We start from the raw sequence: 22,246 nt of genomic DNA on the forward strand, positions 1-22,246 counted from the left end.
TGGCCCTGAGCTAACATCCATGCCCATCTTCCTCTATTTTATGCATGGGACTCCTACCACAGCATGGCTTTTGCCAAGCAGTGCCATGTCTGCATCCAGGATCTGAACCGGTGAACCGTGGGCCACTGAGAAGCAGAACATGCGAACTTAACTGCTGCGCCACCAGGCCAGCCCTCCTGGGGTTTTTTGATAATAGATATTCTAATGGACATGAAGTAGTATTTCATTGTGATTTTGACTTGCATAACCCTAATAAATTAGTGATGTTGAGCATCTATTCATGTTCTTATGGGCCATTTGTATATCTTCTTTGTGAAATGTCTATTCAAACCCTTTGCTCATTTTTGAATCTAGTTATTTGTTTTATTGTTGTTGAGTTATAGTTCTTTATATATTCTGGATATTAATCTCTTATCAGATATCTGACTAGCAAATATTTTCTCCCAGTCTGTGGGTTGCCTTTCACTCTGTTGATTGTGACCTTTGATGTACAGAAGTGTTTAATTTTGATGAAGTCCAACTTATCTATTTTTTTCTTTTGTTGCCTATTTTTGGTATCATATCTAAGAAATCATTGTCAAATCCAGGGCCATAAAGCTTTTCACCTTTGTTTTCTTCTAAGAGTTTTATAGTTTACCTGTTATGTTTAGGTCTTTGATCATTTTAAGTTAATTTTTATAGTCATCTCTCTCTTTCTCTTATTCAGTCTAACTAAAGAGTTGTCAATCTTGTTGTATGGTTTGAATTCTAGCTATTGTAATGTTACTCACATGTTTTTCTTGTTTCTGTTCTTATAATTCATAGGTATAGATCACTATTTTTAAATTTTATTGTCATACAGTTTAGCTATTTTCTGTTAAGAATAAGTTGTTATAGTTGAATTTGTTTTTGTCTAAATGTGAAGGGTACATTTACACAGCTTCAATGTTTAATTAGTGTCACTGTTACTCTCAGTCATGCTATAGCAAACTGAAGTCTTAATTTTACTCAAACCTTGAATCTATTTGTCGATGTATTAAAAGTCATCTCATAAGATGGAGATGGTATATGTGGGTGGTGTATTTTCTGACCCTTTACATTTGAAAAGTTAATTCTGTTGCTTGCACATTTTCCTTTAAATTTCTATAGGGGTTTTTCCTTCTAAGTGTTAAATGTCACAGAGAAGACTGAGGCTAACTGAATTTTTTTCTCAATAGGTGTCAGGTTTGACTGTTCCACTTGCCTGAATACTTATAGGATTGTTTTATCCTCACTACGCTAACAAAAAATTAGTTGAAGATTTTGCTTGTTCTTTTTTTTTTCCTGAAACTTCCTGAGTTCTTTTGTCTTGTAATTAAAATGTTATTTTAGCTCAGAAAAGTTATCTTCTATCAGAATTTGATGAAGCCATATTCTCTTATAATTTTTAGGGTCTCAAAACTATGTCTTCTAAAATATAAAAAATATATGCTATGTAATAATTATTTATTCACCTACTTTATATCAAGCCATGTAAAATATCAATAATTCCTAAAAGTGGAAATTGTACAGCTCCCATTTGTGATCACCAATGCATTAAATTTTAAAATTAATAAGAAATTAAATTTAAAAATAATGAACTAAGAAATTTTAAAAGACTCTTACAAAACTCTTGCATTAATGAGAATATAAAAAGTAACATATGATCTTTTTACAATATAAAACACAAAGAAATAGAAGATCTGAGTAGAATTATAATCTGAATAGAAGCTAAAGTTTTTCAAAGAACTTTGTTCATAAAGTGCACTCACCTCAATAGTTGCTTTTTGTTTTTTTGAGGAAGATTAGCCCTGAGCTAACATCTGCTGCCAATCCTCCTCTTTTTGCTGAGGAAGACTGGCCCTGAGCTAACATCCATGCCCATCTTCCTCTGCTTTATATGTGGGACGCCTACCACAGCATGGCTTGACAAGCGGTGCCATGTCCACACCCAGGATCTGAACCAGCGAACCCAGGGCCGCTGAAGCAGAACGTGCACCACCAGGCCAGCCCCTCACCTCAATAGTTTTAAAAAAGAGTTCTCTTAAACTCTCAAGGAACAGACAATTCTTATACATAAACTGTTTGAAAAAATAGCTATTCTTATGCTGATGCCAAAACCTAACAAGATATTCAAAAAAATGACACAAGCCAATCTCACTGATGAATATAAGTGCTAAATTCTAAATAACATTTTAGCAAATTGAATCCGTCAGTCTCTCATAAAATAATATAATACATAGCCAATTTTATTTCAGAAATGCCAGCTGTACTGCATCCCTCACTCTCAGCAGCAATCAATCCTGCCTCTTACTTCTTCCTGAAGACAGAGCTCCTGCAGCGGAGATGGTCTGAACTTTAACACTGAGCCTCTTTGCCATGCTAATCCCCCCACTGGCCCTTTAATGCCCACCCCTCTTCATTCCCTCCGTGCCTTTCCCCTCATTTACCCCACGTCTCGGGTGATTCCTCTCCACTGGTGCTTCCTTTACACCCGCAGCGTGAGCGATTCTGCTTCTCTTCACAGAATGGCTTCCACTCCACACTTCCTTACCATATACTTATTGCTTAACCAGCCGCAATTTTATTCTGTCCCACCTTTGTCCCACTTCCCTCACATCTCCAACTTCTTACTTGTCCCAACAAGTCGCTGGTTCTCATCCTTTGCAGTCACTGCTGGATCTACCAAATACGTGCTGAGCACCCACCTCTGCTGGAGGGACTCGGCTCTTTCCCGAGTCTCCTGCCTCTCAGAACACGGCTCCCCTGTTTCTTTGCAGGTTCCTCTTCTCTAGTCATCCCTATAAACATGTCTGTCATTGGTCCTCTTCTCACCCAATTCTCTCTTCCTAATGGACTGAGTCTCTGTTTTGATTTCAAAACACACTACCATGTGAGTCTATGTTGCTATATAATTAGGTCATGGAAAGTACCAAGAAAAGGGCCTGAGGATGAAGCACTTTCCATACATCTGTGGGCTCCATTCCTCCCATCCTCATACAATTCTTCCTCTCCTTTTACTTTCGTTTTTCAAGTCCTTTTCTATTTTGACCTCCAGATCCAAAATTTCAGTTCTGTCCAGACACACTGATAGCAGCCTGCATCCCAAACTCAAGATATGCGAGGCACAACAAGGCATCTCACTGCCCTGATTCGTTTTCTCCATCCTCTCCATACTCCAACCCATCCTTCACACCACACCAAAGTTGCTTTCCTAAATCACAAATAAGATCAGGACGTGCATCTCCTCAAAGACCTTCAACAGTCACACTGCTCACAGAACAAAGTCTAGATGCCATCGCACCATATTGAGACCTCCAACTCTGACCTAATCCTTCAAGTGCTAAGTGTTGCTTCCACGCTTTTGTGTGTTTGTATTGAAGCAACACTAACCACACACCCTTTGCCATTTCCTGACCACACGGCGGACCACCAGGCTCTCACACCTGAGGGCAGCTGCTCTGTGCTGTCCTGCTCCACTCGTGCCTCACTCAATCTTGTAGTCAGCTCGTGTGGGCTTATTTTCCCCAACTATTCTGCAAACTCTTCGAAAGCAAGTTCTATGTTTTGCTCACATATATCTCCCTGAAATTTCCAGACTTTTCCATAGTAGAAGCTCAATACACATTTGTGGGTAGATGGATGGATGGATGGATGGATGAAATCAGGACAAATAGATAACATTTTCCTTTACAGATGATTAACACTCTAGTCACATTTAACAACAGGCATTTTAACCTTTACCGTGTCCATTTATTAAATCAGAAAGCAGAGTAAGAAAGTAAAAGTGACAAAAATAATGTGTGATTTTCAAGGAAAAATTATGATCTGTTTAATCTCAAATCAAGGTCTGACATCTGACATCTTCTGACAAAATAACTTCATCAGAAGCTGGGCAAACCTAAAGAAATATTTAGCTAATAGAAAAATTTTCTCAGTTAATGGGGTGAATTCTTGGAGGAGAAGCTGATTAAGTATTCAAGGCTCTTGTTACAACTACACCATAGCTCTAAGGACTCTGCATTTGCTCATTGCCTTCCCCCTGGACTTTTCAAATCAAATCTCAGCTCATCTGTTGACGGTTCCTCCTATAAGACCACACAACCTGCCCAGCCCACCTCCTTCCTGTGGAATATTAATGAAAAGAAAACCTTATCAAATACTCTCCTACATTAGAATAAATGCTTAATAGACAATCTGAAAACTAGTGAGGTAGATTATGTGATTGTGACAGAACCCACAGGTCCTATTCTAGAATCTGGTTAAAATATAAGTACCAAATGAATATATAAAAATATAGACAAAATCTTGAATAAGCTTATATATTTAAACTGAAAATTACACTTACTTTTCCTAGAATCTTATGGACTGGTAAGCAAATTTTATTATGGAGAATTTTTTTTCTTTCTTGCCAAAAAAAGGAAAGAACCTGATACTCTTTATTTAGGAGAAATTACACAATTATGGGTGAACACATGTTTATTGAGCACCTTGAAAAGCCTTAAAATCATGAGGGAAAACCGGCTTTTCTTCTCTTGAAGTTTGTGAGTGATATGATACTGGACAAAGTTCAAAATGACTCTAAAGGAAACGAAGTTTGAATTTTCAGACTCCTTGAGTTGAGAACCAGGGGAGGAGATGAGAACCAGTTATCTCTGGATCCATTTGCCTAGAGCTCAGCATCCAAACCCAAGCCCTGCCCACTGCAGGTCATTGTTGCGCAGCATATTTGTGCCACCCAAAACCCAGAGAACTTGAGGCCCGTCCAACGTGTAGCATGTTTTACCCACTAATCTGGCAGACCTAGAAATATTGTTTCCCATAACACATTCTGTATACTGTGGATATTTCTGCACCAGAATTGGTGTTGGCTCATTAAAACCTATGGAAAAATCGAAAAAGTATATATTAGCCCAGCAGGCCTTTCCCTGGAATGAATATTTCAGAATAAGCACATAAATTTGGTTTGTGGTTGCTCAAATTCCAGTTCTTATATCAAATACACTGTCTCCATAGAACCAGATAAAATAACCCCTGTGGAATTTAAATGGTTTGAATAAGTAGAGGTGCCAGTGCTGTGCACAACACGAAACTTGTCTCCACACTCACAAATGTTATTAATAATGATGCAGTTAACAAAATAACTAGAAGCATCTAACAACTAGTTTTGACTCTTGGCATCCCGATGGTCATTCCCACTCTCCTCCATTTCTTTTGGAAATTGCTAAATATTTGCCAGTTGAAACTTCAAAAAGTCTATCCATTTTACTAAGTAATATACACTAGAAATAGGAGGGATTGCCGGGAAGGCCATTTTCCTGGAGCCTCTTATCTGATTCGTCTCAAAGTCCTGACAAATGTGCCCTGCACACAGGGGCCTTGTTCCATTTGCTCTGCTGTCTTTCTAAAGAAGACTTTTACTCCCTCCTTTGCAGAATACTGCAATAATCCCATTTATTCTTTTCATTCTTTCTCCCACAGTTTCTACCTCAATCAATCCTATTACTATAGTTATTTTACTATATGTTTATTTGGTAACATTACTTCCTTGCAAAACACTTTCAGTGGCTCTCTTCTGCCCAAGAATAAAATTTAAATCCTTTAACTTAACCATCAGTCCTCCAAAATCATATAACTCTCTAAAGTTTCATTATTTCCAGTAACTTATTTCCTCACAAAATTAGGCTTTCGGGTGCCCAAGTGCACCCCCTTTTTTTCTTTTGCTGTTTCCTTTTCATTAACTTAAAATGTTTACCCTTTCCTCTCTACCTCACTAAGGCTGACCTTTTAAGAATCAACTTAAATCCATTTACCTAAACAAAACTTCTCTACAGATGGTCCCTGACTTACGACTGTTGTATTTAAGATTTTTTGACTTTATGATGGTGCAACAGCGATATAGTCGGTAGAAACCATACTTTGAATTGTAAATTTTGATCTTTTTCTAGGCTAGCAGCCACGCGATCACCAGGGTGAACAACCAACACAGTTACAACCCTCTGTACCCATCCAACACTCTGTTTTCACTTTCAATCCAGTATTCAATCAATAACATGAGATATTCAGCTCTTTATTATGACACAGGCTTGGTGTGAGATGAGTTTGCCCAACTGTAGGCTCATGTGAGTGTTCCGGGGTCACTGAAGGGAGGCGAGGCTAACCTAGAATGTTCGGTAGTTTAGGTGGATTAAATGCATTTTTGACTTATGATATTTTCCAATTATGATGGTTTATCGGTATGCAACCCCATCATAAATCGAGGAAGACTTGTAGATCATAACGATGTCCCCCTCAGCTGAAATAGAGCAATTACAGGCTGTATAATTTATTGAGGATTTTTCATGCTGTCTGAACTCTCCTAATATTCTCTTGAAATGTTATTTAAATTTTGTATTAGTATTTCACTCCTAAAACTTTTTGTGTGTAGTAATTTTCCTAGCTAGATTATGAGGAATTTGGGGGCAGGGTTTTATGCTTTTTGTATCCCCTCCAGCAAGGAGTACATATAGTATCTGTGCCCCCAACAATTGCTAACTTAGTTGAAAATAAAATTTACCATCCCTATGGTTCGAGAGATAACAGCTAAAAGCTAAAGAGGAGCACACACACACAGACACACACACACTCTAGGCATATACAAATCTAAAAGCAAATGCGTCAGAGATTATTTTTTATTATGGAGAATTTCGAGCATCTACAGAAGAATAGGCTGGGATAATGCACCTCCATTGACTCATCACCCAGAATCAACAATTATCAACACATAGCCAGTCTTAGCTCACCTTTAACCCACATGTTTCTTTCTTACTGCATTGTTTAAAACTGAATCCCAGATATCATATCAACATCAGAAATATTTCTAAAACATGTTACCAGTAAGATAGGTAATAATATAGAGCCAAGTGGGGAGGCTGCATGAAGGTAAAGAAAATCACAGCTTGACAGGCCGTAATAGTGGGAGACACAGCTACATAAAATGCTTCCTATTCCTCAAAGAAGCTAGACACTCTAGCTGTCTTCTCCACAGGATAAACATCGACATGGCCTTTTCTTTTTTTTATTTTAAAGATTGACAGCTGAGTTAACATCTGTTGCCAAACTTTTTTTTCCTTCTTCTCCCTCCTCTTCTTCCCAAAGCCCCTCCCCCCCAATACACAGTTGTGTATTCTAGTTGTGGGTCCTCCCGGCTCCTCCACGTGGGCGGCCTCCTCAGCATCGCCTGTCGCGCGGCGCCACGTCCGCGCCCAGGACCTGAACTGGGGAAACCCTGGGCTGCGGAAGCGGAGCGCGCCAGCTTAACCACTCGGCCACGGGGCCAGCCCCCTACGTGGCCTTTTCTATGAATGGATGAACAATCAGCTTCCTTTTGGATTACAGCTGATTTACTTAAATGTGTCTTTGTCCCAGAAGTTAAAATATCTTTATTTTAAAAGATCATTATTTTTAAAACCATTCATCTTTCTCCATTCTCATTTCTTTGCTCTGCAAAATGCATTACAGAGGCTCTCTAAATGGTAATGATTTATACTAGGCCTGCTGGTAGGCAGGAACTCAGGCTCAGGAGCTGGTCAAATGTAATTAGCTTGAGAACTTCAGGCATCGGATTCGCTCAAGTCTCATATCTACAACAAACAGCTGCACGGAGAGTGACAGTAATGAAATCCACAGATTCCTTCACAACTACAGGAATAATCTGAAATAACTCATTGACATAATTGCATTTCTTGTGCTGTTTTGGAACGTCTGTAGTGAGAAATGTACTTTATTAAGTATACATTCAAGTATACATACAAATCAGAATATGTGGGCTATCGATTTGAAAAGTGGTTTTAAAAAGCAATTTTAAGGCAAGACAGTGAATTTTAAGATTTTGTAGAAAAGATGGCTGAATTGAGGAGGAGAAAAAGTAATTAAATTATACAAGAAATCAAAGCAGGTGGCCATGCAATTTTGAGGTTTGAGTAATTTTTTTATTCCTTCTGCCAAGTCTCGGAATATTTTTCAAACAACGGTTTTCATAGATTCCCTTATTTGCCATTAATATCTTATTTCAGTTAATTAAATTTCACAAGGTTACATGCACCTCTGTTTACGGGCCTTTCACCATCAAAGTGATGTCGTTGCAAGGAAAAGCATACCAAGACCCAGCAGACTGACCAAGTGAGAGTGTGTTTTTGATTTGTTAAAAATAAACATCATGGTGGTAAGAAGTGTGTACTGGGGTGCAGGCAACCACATGCAAATCCCAGCTCAGCCACTAACTGCGTGACCTTGGAAAAGTCATTGAGAATTTTTGAGTCTCAATTTCCATTTCCATTAAATGACCCTCCAACTTGTTTGGGTGGCAGGGCCCTTGGAAGTTGTAGGATTCTTGCATAATATCAAGAATATATATATATATATATACACACACACGTATATTTCACATTCTATATAATATACTATACTTATTTCCATTATGTAAACTTAGGACAATTTTATTCTAGAAAAAAATATATTTTGCTATATAAATGCAGTTCTTGACATCCTAAAAACATAAAAAAAACTTTTTTTTAGAAATTACATTTCTAAGTTTTCCTCTGTTCATTTAGAATTTGGAGATTCTTTTTGTTATGGCTCAAAAACGAGAGCATTAAGTGACTTTTTACTACAACTTAATGATTTTCCCTGTATCACAAAGCTAGTAAGTGGCAGAGTCAGGGTTCAAACCCAGGTTTTGAAGTCCAGAGAACATGCTCTTGACCATTACACTGTTCTTTGAGATCTCTGAACTAGGTAGTCCCATTTAGCACTAAAATTGCAAGATCTCATTATTAGGTATTTCATCAAATATTTACCAGTGATGTGCCAAGCATTGTACTAGGAAGGGTGGGAATACCAAGATGAATCTGATGTCTTTTCTAGCCCTGAGGGGGTAACAGAATGGAAAAGGAAAACAGCATATAAAATAGTGCAACAAAGAGCTAGAATGTTCCCGAAGGAAGACACGCTCCTATGGGGCACTGAGGAAGGCATGATTAATAAGGGCATATTCACCAGGAAAGATGAATCTCGGGGGAGTGCAAGTAATTCCCAGGTGATGCATTGGGCTTAGAGAATGAGAAGCGGGTTGGCGGGTAGGGGCAGACAAGGATGAGTTCAGTTTTGGAAATGTTGCTGGAGGCAACCACAACTGAAAATACAGCCCTGGGGATCAGAGGCTCAAGTCTACAGAGATGTAGATCAAGTGGTCGATACATTTTAGGTTGGTTGAAATAAAGAGAGAGAATCCACTCAGCTGTTGTGAACGTGAGAAGGGCAAGGGCCTAGGGCGTACTCCTGGGAGCACCAGCACTGAAAGAGTGGGCACCAGAAAACAGGACCACAAGGAGACCACGTCAGAGAGCAGAGGAAGAGGTGACCTAGGAGAGAGTCACGAGGGCCAAGGGAGAAGAGTTTGTCACAAAGAAGGTGGATGCAAAGGGTAGACGCCACAAAGAAGTCCAATAAACGGAGACAAAAAAAGATCCATTTAGGTGGCCAGCCCTAACGTTAAGTTTGGCTTGCTCCACTTCAGTGGCCCAGATTCAGTTCCCAGTGTGGACCTATAACACTCATCGGTGGCCATGCTGTGGTGGCTACCCACATACAAAATAGAGGAAGACTGGCACAGATGTTAGCTCAGGGTGACTCTTCCTCAGCAAAAAAAAGAAAAGAGAGATAGATGCATTTGGTTTGGGAATTACCAGATCTGGGGTTTGCTAGAGGCTCTTTACCCAGATTCCACAACTACCAACACACAGCCAACCTTGTTCCACCCTTTCCTCCCCCCACCTCTTCCCTTCCTGTATTATTTAGAAGCAAATCTCAGATATCATATCAACATCAGAAATGTTCCTAATAGACATTACCAGTCAGATACGTATTTTCAGAGTATGTGCAGAGGACTGTCTGAGGCATCCAATGGCAAGAGTTACAGCACGAACAAGGAGCCAACTCTCCTTAGGAGGAAAGGCAAAAGGCAGGAGCAAGGGACGCCATGGAGTCGGAGCAATGGGAGGGGGGTTTCGTGCTGCCCTCTTTAAAATGTCTCACCTGAGAAATATAAGAGCTTGCTGATGAAGCGCTGGAAGGAGCCGCAAGAGAGGGAGAGAGAGAGATTGAAAATGCAGAGGAGAGAAGGGCCCCCCAGGCTCTAAAGGAGATGACAAGGGCACCAGCTCAAAAGCAGCTCTGGGACTGGCCACGAGCAGGAAAAGAAATGCTGCTCTCCCAAGACTGGAGGGAAGGAAGTGACAGCAAAGGCCAACATCACTTTATCTGTTCTGCGGGAGACCAAAATGAAGAACCCCGTCATCGGTAGCCTTGATTTTCACCAGGAGGAAGACCACGCTTTGCGAGAGATGAGGACGGGGGGCTGAAGGCCTGGAGGGAGCTGCTGTGGGGAAAGAGAGGGAGACCCTGCACAGAGAAGAGGAAAGGAGCTGCCCGGGAGGCCGAGCCCCAGCTGAGGTAGGCCACACACCGAGTGAACACAAAGATAACAGTCCCCATGTCCAACTACACAACTGCTGAGATGAAGCCCCCATGGCAGGCTGGCCCGCCATAAAGTAGGCCACGCTGTCCGACGTTGAGAAACTGCTCTTCCCAAAGTACCTCCTTCCTGCTCATGGACTACTCCCCGTTGGGGGTCAAGATTCTCCCCAGTGTCCCAGAAGGACTGGCCTGGGCTTGGATCGGTGGTGACCAGGAGGAGTCTGCTGGCCAGAGATGCCCTGCAAATGTTTTGCTCAAGTGTTTTAAAATTGGGGAAGGTAAACATAAAAATACAGATTTTCCTCTTTTGTTATAAAAGTCCAGAGATGGCTAGGTTCGTGTGAAGAGTGGGCTACAGGAGAATTCAGACCAGCGCACTTTCTCCTGTTCACCACCCGCCCCCGCACACCTTTCCTTGTCGTCTTAATTCCATATTTATACTTCCTTCTGCTAGGGAGGGAATGACATTATTAAGAAGATTATTAATCTAATGTTACACTTTCATCTATCCTACTGAATACACATAAGACACAGAAATAAGCTTTAAAAGAAGAATTTTAGGCGATTTATTGATAAGCAGATGAAGGTAATTCTGAAGCTGAACGGCCTTCTGAGCTCCTCCTCTGCTTATTGATAAAACTGTCCATCCCAACTCAGCAGGGGGGGCGAGACTTTCTAAAGTCCTGAACTGTGCTTGCTGTGTTGCTGTGTGAAATCTCCTACTTCATGTTCCCTCTTGTTTTTAAAAATATTGCTAATTCCTGAAAACAGAAAATACAATTTCTTGCTAAACCTGTTTATAAAAATTAAACACTCCTTGGATTTCACCGTATAGGAATTTAACCCCTGCTGTTACCCCCAATACATAGCATCCTAACAGTTTCCCTCAAGTGAGGCAGATTGTACACGATGAGAGTGATTCGTCTTTAAAAAGATATTTTGACTTCATGCACAGGAAAGCTAAATTTAGCTCAAATGAAAAATGCTTTGAACAAAATAGTCTTCCACCAACATTTCTTATGTCTTTTGGATGCTGTTGCAATAGCGTTACTTAGCAAATCTGTATCCTATTTGGAAAAAAAGTGTTTTTGGGTATTGTGTAAATCTGGCCAAATCCAGTTCTGAAAACTTTTCATGCCTCTCATCTTCTGGAGTCTAAGACACTGCACAATGGCCCTTGGCGCATTCTAACTTTCAGGTGCAATGGAATTGGCCAGATGAAGGCCTTGTATTAACTGTTCATTAGTAACTATACTCCGTCCACCCTTTGCATTCCTAGGAAATTAACTGCATGATATTCCACAGCAAATAAATCCGAGTGGCATTTAGGAAAGCATAACAGTGTGGTGTTTAAAATAAATGAATAACTAGATTCTAATTTCCATGGTGTGATAAAAATTTTGTGCAATTTCCTGAAAGTTTTGCTGATAACTATAGCAGTCAAATTCAAGACATAATAATCTAGGAAGCAGTAGATACAGTCAACTCCTGATTGAGTGTGACAATGGAGGATAAGAATGTCTTAGTTATTTGATAAATAAACATGCAATTGCACTCACTGTGTGTCAGGCAATGTTCAAAAAGGTTTACAAATATCCAGTAATTGAATCCTCACAGCAAACCTGTGAGGTGTGGCTACTACCATTATCCTTATTTTACAGACAAGGAAGAAGAACTCTAGAGAGATTAAGTAACCGCTCAGATCAGAGACCTAACAAGTACCCCTCTCAGCTCAGCAAATAATATTGTGGTTGATCCTTCGAACATGTTCAGGTGACACATGGGGAAGGAACAATTTTTGAATGAGAAAATAAGGCAAAGAGAAGAGAAGCAGAGCTGTAAATCAGAAAGACTCAAGTGAAGATTGGAGCCAAATGCAGGGCAGTGAGAAAAAGGGATGACGTGCTGAATGAAGATCTGAGGCCAGAAGTGAACTTAGAACTCGGTTTTCAGATCGGATATTGTGGCCAGGAATGCTGAAGTGGTGCATTCAAACCTGCACGACTGGTTAACTCAGGGTGGAGCAGAACCCGGCAGGACGCCCACACTGGCGCCGTCTCTGGGCCAGGCCTGCCCTGGGCACTAAGGGTAAAATGGGAACCAAACAGGATCCTTACCCATCCGGCCACCACTAAGAGGAAAACGGCAAGGGACACACAAACATAATGCAGCGTGAGGTTAAGTGCTGGTGGACCTCTGAACAAAGGGAAAGGATCGACTAAGAGTGCCTGGGAAAGACAGGGAACGTTCCAGAGGATAACTGACTGTTAAGAAGAAACATAATGGATAAAAAAGATTTTGCCAGGCAGAGAAGAGGGATGCCATGAATGGCAAAGTCTTAGCCCACAAGACAGACTGGAGTTCTGACGCAGCATGGCATGTCCCGTGAACATGACGCATGTTAAGTACATTCATTCGAATATTTTTTATGCAACCAACATCTGTTGGGAGGCTACCATGTGGTGGCACGGGCATTTCAAAGATGAAAGATACAAACATGGCTGTCTTCAAGACTAAGGGAGTTCACAGTCTAATTAGGGAAGCCAATTAGACTCAAGTGTGAGCAAATTAGAGTAACTGCTAAGAGAGAAGTCTTGGTCTATTCTGGGGCTTAAAGTCTGAAGAAGCCATTTGTATCTGAACAGGACACCTTGATAAGGAAAGGCTTCAAGAGGAAGCAATGCTTGTTGGTTTGAAGCTTGAAAAATGGATAAGTGTTTGGCAGGAGTGTAAGGGAATGAAAAGCCGAAAAGCCGACATAGATAATATCTTGCTGCTCATGTCAAAGGCTGTTGACCTTGATAAGAAGGCGATGCTGGTCATTACCTCACAACGGGATGCATATCAGTCAGGCAGACTGCAGAGAAATAAATAACTCTAAATCTGTAACCCTCAGGCACAGCCCATCATCTAGAGTGGCTCTCAGTGACACCAGAACACATAAGGTGGCAAATTCCTTTTAAATCACTTTCCAGATGAATGAATCACAAAATAAAACAACAGTGGCTCTGGAAAATAAATAGAAATCTTTGCCCCTTTTATTCTTTTTCTTTGCGCTGTTGGAAAAGCTCAAACAAGCAGTATAGTTTCCTAAACCACGGGGCTCACCACAGACCCAGTTAGCTTTGTGCTGGTGTCCAAACACTCAGGGCGCGGCTCTGCCTTCATCTCTTTGGGTGGCAACTGAGAACGGTCTATGGAAAATAAGAGGAACAGATGTGAAAAGAAATGAAACTGCGACCCTTAATCTTGCAGGTTGAGGAAACCAGATCATCCTTGCTGCGCACGAGGAAGAGGTTAGCGGTGGGAGCGAGTAGGGACAGTGCTGTGGTTTGCATGGATTAATATGTTGACTCAAAAGCAAGCAGGTTGATGACTGGATCTGTAGTCAGGGATCAGTCAGCTTTGATGGGAATTAATTGAGCGCAGCAAAGGACACTCCTCAGCAATGTGTTTACCACCTGTTAATAGGTACTAATCAATCCTAGACATCTCCAAGTTTGCCCTAAAAACCCAAATGATTTGTCAAACACCACACATGTCTGAGAACATAATAAGCCACGCAGCACACCAATAAATATGCTGGGATCCCAAGGATTTTTGAACCAAACATCACAGGGGAAGAAAGAGAATACCAAGAATACATAAGCCAGAAAAAATGAAAATGAAGAGAAAGAATAAACATTTTGAAACTCATTTCATCAAGCTAATTAACCAGTGCCTAAAAGCAGCAATTCCTCTGAAGCCTCTTTAAGAAGGCCACAAATCACCCCTGCTGACACAGCACAGCTGGCTCGCCGCTGCTGGTCGGGATCCTGAAGACTGGACATCAGTTGCTCAAAGAAACTGCTTGAAAGGGGAAAGTCCAGTGGATAAGAAGTCCACTGGACTCATCATCTTTTATAGCAGATTTGCATTTTAAAGGGAAAACGATGAGACTGACATGGTCTCACACAAATGAAACTCTACTCTTTTTATTGACTCCACAGGCTTTTCATAAGCTATCCATATTTTCAGTAGATAGTAACACCACCAAAGTGACTGTTTGCTTTATTGACTTGTGCTAGATACAGTTACACAGAGTGAGTGATAGATTGTATCTGTAAGGCACATGAGGTCAGAAATAAACACTCTCATCATTTTATCCTAAATTGGTTACCATATTCTATGGACCTTAACTAATTAAATTGGTTTAAACTAAAGAGATTATTTTAAGTTCTTGAGAATCTTTGTTTCAGATAATTTTTTTTAGGACAGTGGACTTAAAGTAATTAAAGATTTTTTTTCCAAAACACTATAGCGAAATCTATTTGAAATATAAGAGCTGAGAGAGATCGAGAGAATGAATGGATTTTGAGGGGAAGAAAAGCGCTTAATTAAATGGGAATGGTTGGCATCTCTATAAAACTCATTAGCTGTCATTGCGTAACAGCCAATTGGCTTTCATTTGCTCAGCGATAAAAGATTTCCAGTCTCCAGAGCCTAAACCCACATAAGACGTTGTATCTTCTCATGTGAATAATTACTCAGGGTCAAGAAAAGACAGAGCCCTTGTCCACAAGTGGCTGCCAGACCGAACCAGAATCAAGAGTTCCAAGAGGCTCTAGTCTGACTCCCAGCAGAACACATTTCTATCCTGCTTTCACTCTATTCCTCAGTTTTTCAACAAATTTTGAGTGAGTTGTAAGCAAAACAGACAAAAATCCCTTTCCTTATATTCCAGTGAGTGGAGATAATCAACAAAATATACAGTATGTTACATGTTATATATGTCACCTGTTAATAAACGCTAAGGAGAATAATAAAGCAGGGGCTGGGGCAGGAAATGTGGGAGAAGGTTACAGGCTAGGTCAGGAGAGCAGGGGCACCGTGTGGAGGGAATGTCATTGGAATGGACACCTTAAAGAGGTAAGGGAGTGAGTCAGGCGGCAGCTGGGACCACAGCACTCCAGGAAAGGGGAGAGCAAGGGCCAAGGCCATGAGGGTAGAGCATTTGGTGTCCTAGCATCACCCAGGAGGGCAGTGTGGCTGGACTGGGCCCGGGAGGGACTGCGACCTCACCTTCCGGAGCACCTGTGCATTCCCGGGACTTTTCTTCTCACTCTCATTGGGAAGGGCATCCATTGAAGGATTTTAAGCAAAATAGTGAATAACATGACTTATGTGTTTTGTAACAGGATCTTTCAAGAAGACTGTTAGCCATGCCATGGATTCAACATTCAATTCCAAAAGTGTCTGAATTGTAAAAATCTTCAGAGTGGATCTAAAAGGAACTTCAAATCCCTCATTTTAAAGAGATGAAATTAAAGCCCAGTGATGGTGAAAAACTTTCCCAAGGTCATGCCAGTAGTTGGTGGTTAAGCCAAAATTCTTCAGTCTGGAGTAGATTGGAAATAGATGTGATGTGTTCCATTGTTTGAAAGAGGGAAATACACTGATTTATTTTGGACGAGACCACATGCAGAGGGCTAACTGACAAGATCTAATCACAGTTCAGGTTTCTCCTTGATCCGGTAATTTTATGTAGTCATAGCCTAAATTTTCATTCATTATTAGTTATCCTGTGAGAATGCTGTCATTCAGTTTTTGCCATAATTCTAGATATTCTTATCACTTTTAGAAAAACTGGGAACTGAAATAGGTTTACCATGGAGTAGAAAGGACTAATTTGACTATAGACTGAGTTCTGGCCACAGAGATCAAAACTCAGTTTGCACGAATTCCTATCTAGTAGGAATCTGAGCACCTTTCATCAGATCAAAACAATGGGCAGTTTGAAAATTTAAAGCAGTCAAGGAACAAGCATCACTAAAAATCAGCCTAAGAAAATTTTAAAATTTGAGCATTGTCAAACCCCCAGGGCTCTGTCGTTTGAATGTTGTCACCACAACCACATCAAGGCATGTGGTAAAGGCTCAAATGAATCTGATTATGAAACAGTTAAGTATCCACACATCCTTCTGTCTTCCAGTTTACAAAGAAGAGAGAGAAAAGTGGCTGGTATTCTCACACAGGTCTTATCATAAGACTAAGTTTTTGAAAGACAGCTCATCAGAAGTAGGACTGCTCAAGTCAGATGGTGGAAAAGATGATTAAGGACTGAGGATGGGTTACAGAAAGAACAGATTAGAGGAAGGAGGACCCAGAGGCTGTTGTCATCTAGATGTGATGCCCTGGGGACAGCACAGGGGACTGACTCCAAAGACAATGTGACCACAATGGAAAGCCTGGCCTCCGAAGGGATTTCAAAGGAAAAGCTGGTAAAACATGGTAATTGGCTAGACCAATAGAGGGAGGATTAAAAGTGACTCTAGCACTTCGCATCCAGAGTGTTCGAGTAGAACCACTGGTAGGTGTGGGCAGTTCTACAAGGAATTTGGATGAAGGAGAAGAGACTAAAGATAAAAGCTGCCATTTATGGATGACTTCCCATGCTCTTCCCACTGAGTGCTCATTATCGCATTTAATCCTCTCAATAACTCTATTCATTCATTCATTTGTTCATGTACTTAATCATTCACAAACACTTATCAAGTGCCTATTGTGGACCAGGGCTTGTCTGGTGTAAACATTATTATTTTTATTATTTCTTTTTTTTTTTTTTTTGAGGAAGATCAGCCCTGAGGTAACATCTGCTGCCAATCCCCCTCTTTTTGCTGAGGAAGACTGGCTCTGAACTAACATCTGTGCCCATCTTTCTCTACTTTATATGTGGGACGCCTACCGCAGCATGGCTTGCCAAGCAGTGCCACGTCCACACCGGGATCCGAACTAGCAATCCCTGGGCCGCCAAAGTGGAACATGCGAACTTAACCACTGCGCCACTTGGCTGGCCCTATTATTTCTATTTTCATGCATGAGGAAACAAATTCAGACAAGTAGCATAGCCAGTCCAAGCTATCACAGCCAGTAAACGGCAGAGCTGGAACGCAAACCCAGGTCTGATGGATTCCAATTTCACTATAACTACTATACGAAACAGCTGTGAGTTTTCATTTTGGATTTGTTGAATTCAACAGATGACGACTGACCAAACAAACAAAGAAAACGCCAGTTGTGAGAAGACAAAGAAAGAAACAAGACTGGAGAACCACAAGACTAATGGCTGTAGCTGGAGGAGTAGGAGTCGTGTGTGGCTGTGTGTGTGTGCACGTGTGTGTGCGTGGGTGTGTGGCATAAAAGGGAGAAGCAGCCTTATTCCCTGAGAGCCTCATTGAGGGCACCGACTTTGGTTCATAGTATGGAGGGTCTAAAGTTATTAAACCGGGTGACCTGCCGCTGGATTTTCGGGTCTCCAGGACAAGAAAGGACGTAGCAGAGGTGAGGTGGCCCCTGACCACCTCTGAAATTCAAAAACAGAATCTGATAGGCCCCATAATAGTGAAGATATTAATGACACACAGTAAGTTGTTCAGGTCATACAGACTAGACCAGTCTGCGTTATCTATAAGTTAAATTAGCACCATTCTGGGTTGAATTGTGTTCCCCCCCAAAAAACTGTGCTATGTCCTCCACTCACCCCCAGCACCTCTGGATGTGGCCTTATTTGAAAGTAGGGTCATTGCAGATGTAATTAGTTAAGATGAGGTCCTGTTGGAGTAAGGTGGGCCCTTCTTTCTTATTAGGAGAAAAGAAGAGCCACAGAGCCACACCAGGAGACGCCACATGCCAACAGAGGCAGAGACCCAGTGAAGCGTCTACAGGCCAAGGAACTCTCCAGACTGCCAGCAACACTGGAAGCTGAGAGAGGTGTGGCACGGATTCGTCCCCAGAGCACCAGGAAGGAACCAACCCTCCTGATGCTTGACTTGGACTTCTGGCCTCAGAACTGTAAGAGAAGAAATTTCTGCTGTTTTAAGACACCGACTTTTGCAATACTTTGTAACAGCAGCCCTAGGAAATTAAGACAACTACTTACCAAACCAAACATTTAAATCATGCTAATGATGTCCCAGGATCTGCTCTAAGGGCTGTACAAAATCAGCTCATTTAATCACCATAACAACCCCACATGCTAAGCACTATTATCTCCACTTTACTGATGAAGACACTGAGGTAGAGGAGGTTAAACAACTTGGGATGGAGACCTGGGATTGGTCTCCACAATCAGCCACGTGATACTTTCCCAGGACGTCCTGCCACCCCTGCTTTTCAGGATGCTCAGTCTCATTCCCAAAGCACTGGTAATCTTGAGTTACGTAATCTCCAACTAGACTCATTTCTGCACTGGTATAGCATTCTGGTAAATGTTTTTCACAAACAGTATCACACTTAATCCTTGAAACTCTCTGCGGTTGGCCTAATTATTGTCTTTACTTTATAAGTGAGGGAACTTAGGCTCCAGGAGGTTAAAAACTTAGCTCTCGCCGCAAATCTGGACCTGGAAGTGTTGGACTTCAAACTCAGGTCCTGTGACTACAAACACCCACTCTGTCCTCTACACAACCCTTCCTCTGTAACACCTTCTGTGCCTCCATGCTCATCCACACTGCCACCCTCACCCCGTTAAATCGACTGCTCCTTTCTTTACGCTCTCATCGTATTCTGCAAAGCCACAAATTAATACTGCCTTCCCTGCCATCTGAAAAAAACAAGCAAGGAGAGAGGTCTTCTTATTTTTTGTGTGCACAGAGCAAAGAGCTAGTATAAAACAGGCATTTGTGGAATGAAGGAATGAACAGCCAATGGTATTGAAACGCAAAGTGTCCCTCATCTGTCAATAAAACAAGGAGATCACGAGAGTGACTACCTGATAGTAACTTTTTCCATGACAGACACAAAAGAGCTTTGAAATGAACATGGTCACCATGTATAGAACGGAAAAATGCATTACTGTAGTTTCCACAAAAAACAGGCATCAGTAGACCTCAAATTAACATCTCTATGCTCAGCCTCTCCTCCTAGCTCATCTGGTTGACTTCTCTAGAGGTGCAGATTCCTGGGAGAACTCCGTATATGTGCTGATCATAGAATCTTTTGTTTTGTGGAGCTTGTGGATAAGGTGGGACACAGTGACGTGAACGACAATTAAATGGTGTCCGTAAATGTATGTATATGGTGCACACCAGTTTTGTAGGATCAATAAAAGTTACACTAACCTTTTGACTTTGGTTAACTGCCTACCATATTGCCATAAAATAAAACAGAATAAAGCAAAACATGTGATCCACTGTATTGAAGACTGATGAGAGATTTCACAAGTCAGGAGGAGGTGTATGTATCGGAAGAGAATTGGACAGCAACCCTTCAGCGGCTGCCAATCCTGGTTCTCGGCCATCTTTTTGTTTCATTATTAAGAAAGACAGGACATTCGCTTTCTCAGGGGGCCCAAACAGACCCACTCCACAAGAGGCCAGGACCAATGTGCCTTAACGAGGAAGCTGAACGAGGTCTGCCTGAGGGCAGTGCACTCCCACATGTCCCATAAACTTTCCAGGAATCCACCAGATCAGCCAAAAGCAACAATGCTGTGAGTTGAAGGGAAGGAAAGAAGAAAACATTAAAAGAAAAGAATCCACATGTAATGAAGCCATCTCTCCATGTAATCCCCCAGCTGCCTCAGATTGGCAGTTCTATCACAGCAAGAGTTAAAGGCAAAGAGCCAGCAGAAACTTCTTTTCCTGATGTGGGACCCTTGCAGGGAAGGTCCAAACCAAGCCCCAGAACAATACGGGAAACACACGTAGGTGTTGTTGACCGACCACCAGGACACAGTCAACCTCTTGTCGACTGCGTCAACTGCCTATGGGACAGCTGTTTGACTTCCAATTCTTGTTTGCTTTCTCACCTCCTTTGTCAACTTATTCCATATGCAGCACACAGGCAAGGAAGGAAATGTGAAGTCCACATTGTAGGGCAGTATTCACTGTAGCAAATGAAACTACCTCCATTTCCTAAGCGCTACTAGAGAAAACCATCTAAAAATGAACACACACACACACACACACAAAGTAATGTAGCCGCCTGAAATACGGTGAGTTTGAATTAACAGAAGTCATTCTGTTCAATAAGGATTTACTGATAATGAAGTTGGAGATCAAGGAGTTGAGCTGAGGAACAAAATGGAGCAAATGTGCCACAGAAAGAGCAATGTGGCTTCACTTTCTCTCTGTAAAACGTGGGTTCTCAGAACAGCAAATCGACAAACAAATGCACAGCAAATACCAGATCTACATTTTAAAATGTTCTTCACTCTTAAGTGCTGTTGTAAATATTCAAGTGGACAGATAGTAGTAGGTTTATCAATACATAGTGCACACACATCTTCCCATTTGTGTTAATCAGGCATGTTTGGTAAAAAAGAAAAAGATAACTTAAACAGCAGAGGCTACTCTCCCTTCACTCCATTCAATAACTCATGGAACTCACACCCTGCACGAAACATAAACCCCTATGCTTCCTGTAGCACAGAGGTCTGCCCAACAGAGGCCTCAGCAGACTCAGAACATGCTAACCACTGCCCGTGGCACCCAAATGGAGACAAAGTCAGCTGTCCCAAGAGCGGGGACCTGCCTGCGGTGGACTCAATGAGAAAAGATACATCAGAGCAAGTTTGTAGACATATGTAGACACAAATAATCCAGAACCAATCTATAAGTCAAAACTGGGATGAGTTTATTATGAGCCAGATCTGAGGACTAGCCTAGCCTGAGACCTTCCTTCAAGGAAGGAAGGGCACCAAAGAAGTGGGGTGTACAGAGTGGTTATATATGGCCTTGGAACAAAGAGCATATGTCGCATGTGATAAGAATGTCCCTTTTACAAGTCAGGAGATTGCCAGCCTGCACACCACAGCTATTCACACAGCAGGTGGCAGGTCTGCTGTCTGGAGCTGGGTGGTCACAGGTGAGCACAGCAATCAGTCTAGGGAGAAATGCTTATCCTTAAGGAAACGCCAAAGTCGGAGAAGTTGCATCTTTCTCTTAAGGGCATTTGTTCTTGTCTGTGGGACATAGCACATGCTTAAAGCAGATAAACTATGCATGCTCAACGGCCATGTCAGGCACTTTTGGAAAAACAAGGTCAGGCTGAATTCGTTTTATACCAAATGACTTCCTCATATGCTCCAGGATATCCTATTGCTTGCCATTTGTTTATCACATAAAACCGTGTATGTTGAATAAACTAAACACGCCAAGAGATTTTTATACGTAATTTTGGCAATAGGTAATTTTTAAATTCAACACTTACTTTATTATCTAATCCAGCATAAAATGTAATCCTGTTATATAATTTTATCAATATCTATCTATTATTTTGGACTGTCCTTACCATTCCTCTCTTATATGTATAAAATTGAGGACTAACTGGCAATCAACAGTTAATAATAGAAATTTCTAGAAGTCAATAAAACTCATTGCTTCCTCCTCCCAAATCATGTAAACTACCAATAAAGTTATTTTTCAGATGAGACTATATCAACGAAGGTTATTTGACAGAGATTATAATGTCAACAAATGTCCTTCTTCCAGAGATGATGTCACAGAAGAATGAGTAGAGAGCAAAGGGAAATGAAGTGTGGTGGAGCAGTTCACAATACGACTGGGAAACCACTCTGAATTTAAGGGATCACCACACAAAAAAGGGGCTATTTTTTGAAAGATGATGAAGCTAAGGGCAAGAGCCCTTATATAATCACGATAAACTGCTTAATTTTAGCTCTTTAAATATTACACATATATAGGCATGACAAAGATTATCACAGACACAAAGAAGTTAAATCACCCTCTACAAA

This window comes from Equus przewalskii, chromosome 2, assembly GCF_037783145.1.
Source record: "Equus przewalskii isolate Varuska chromosome 2, EquPr2, whole genome shotgun sequence".
Taxonomy (NCBI): domain Eukaryota; kingdom Metazoa; phylum Chordata; class Mammalia; order Perissodactyla; family Equidae; genus Equus; species Equus przewalskii.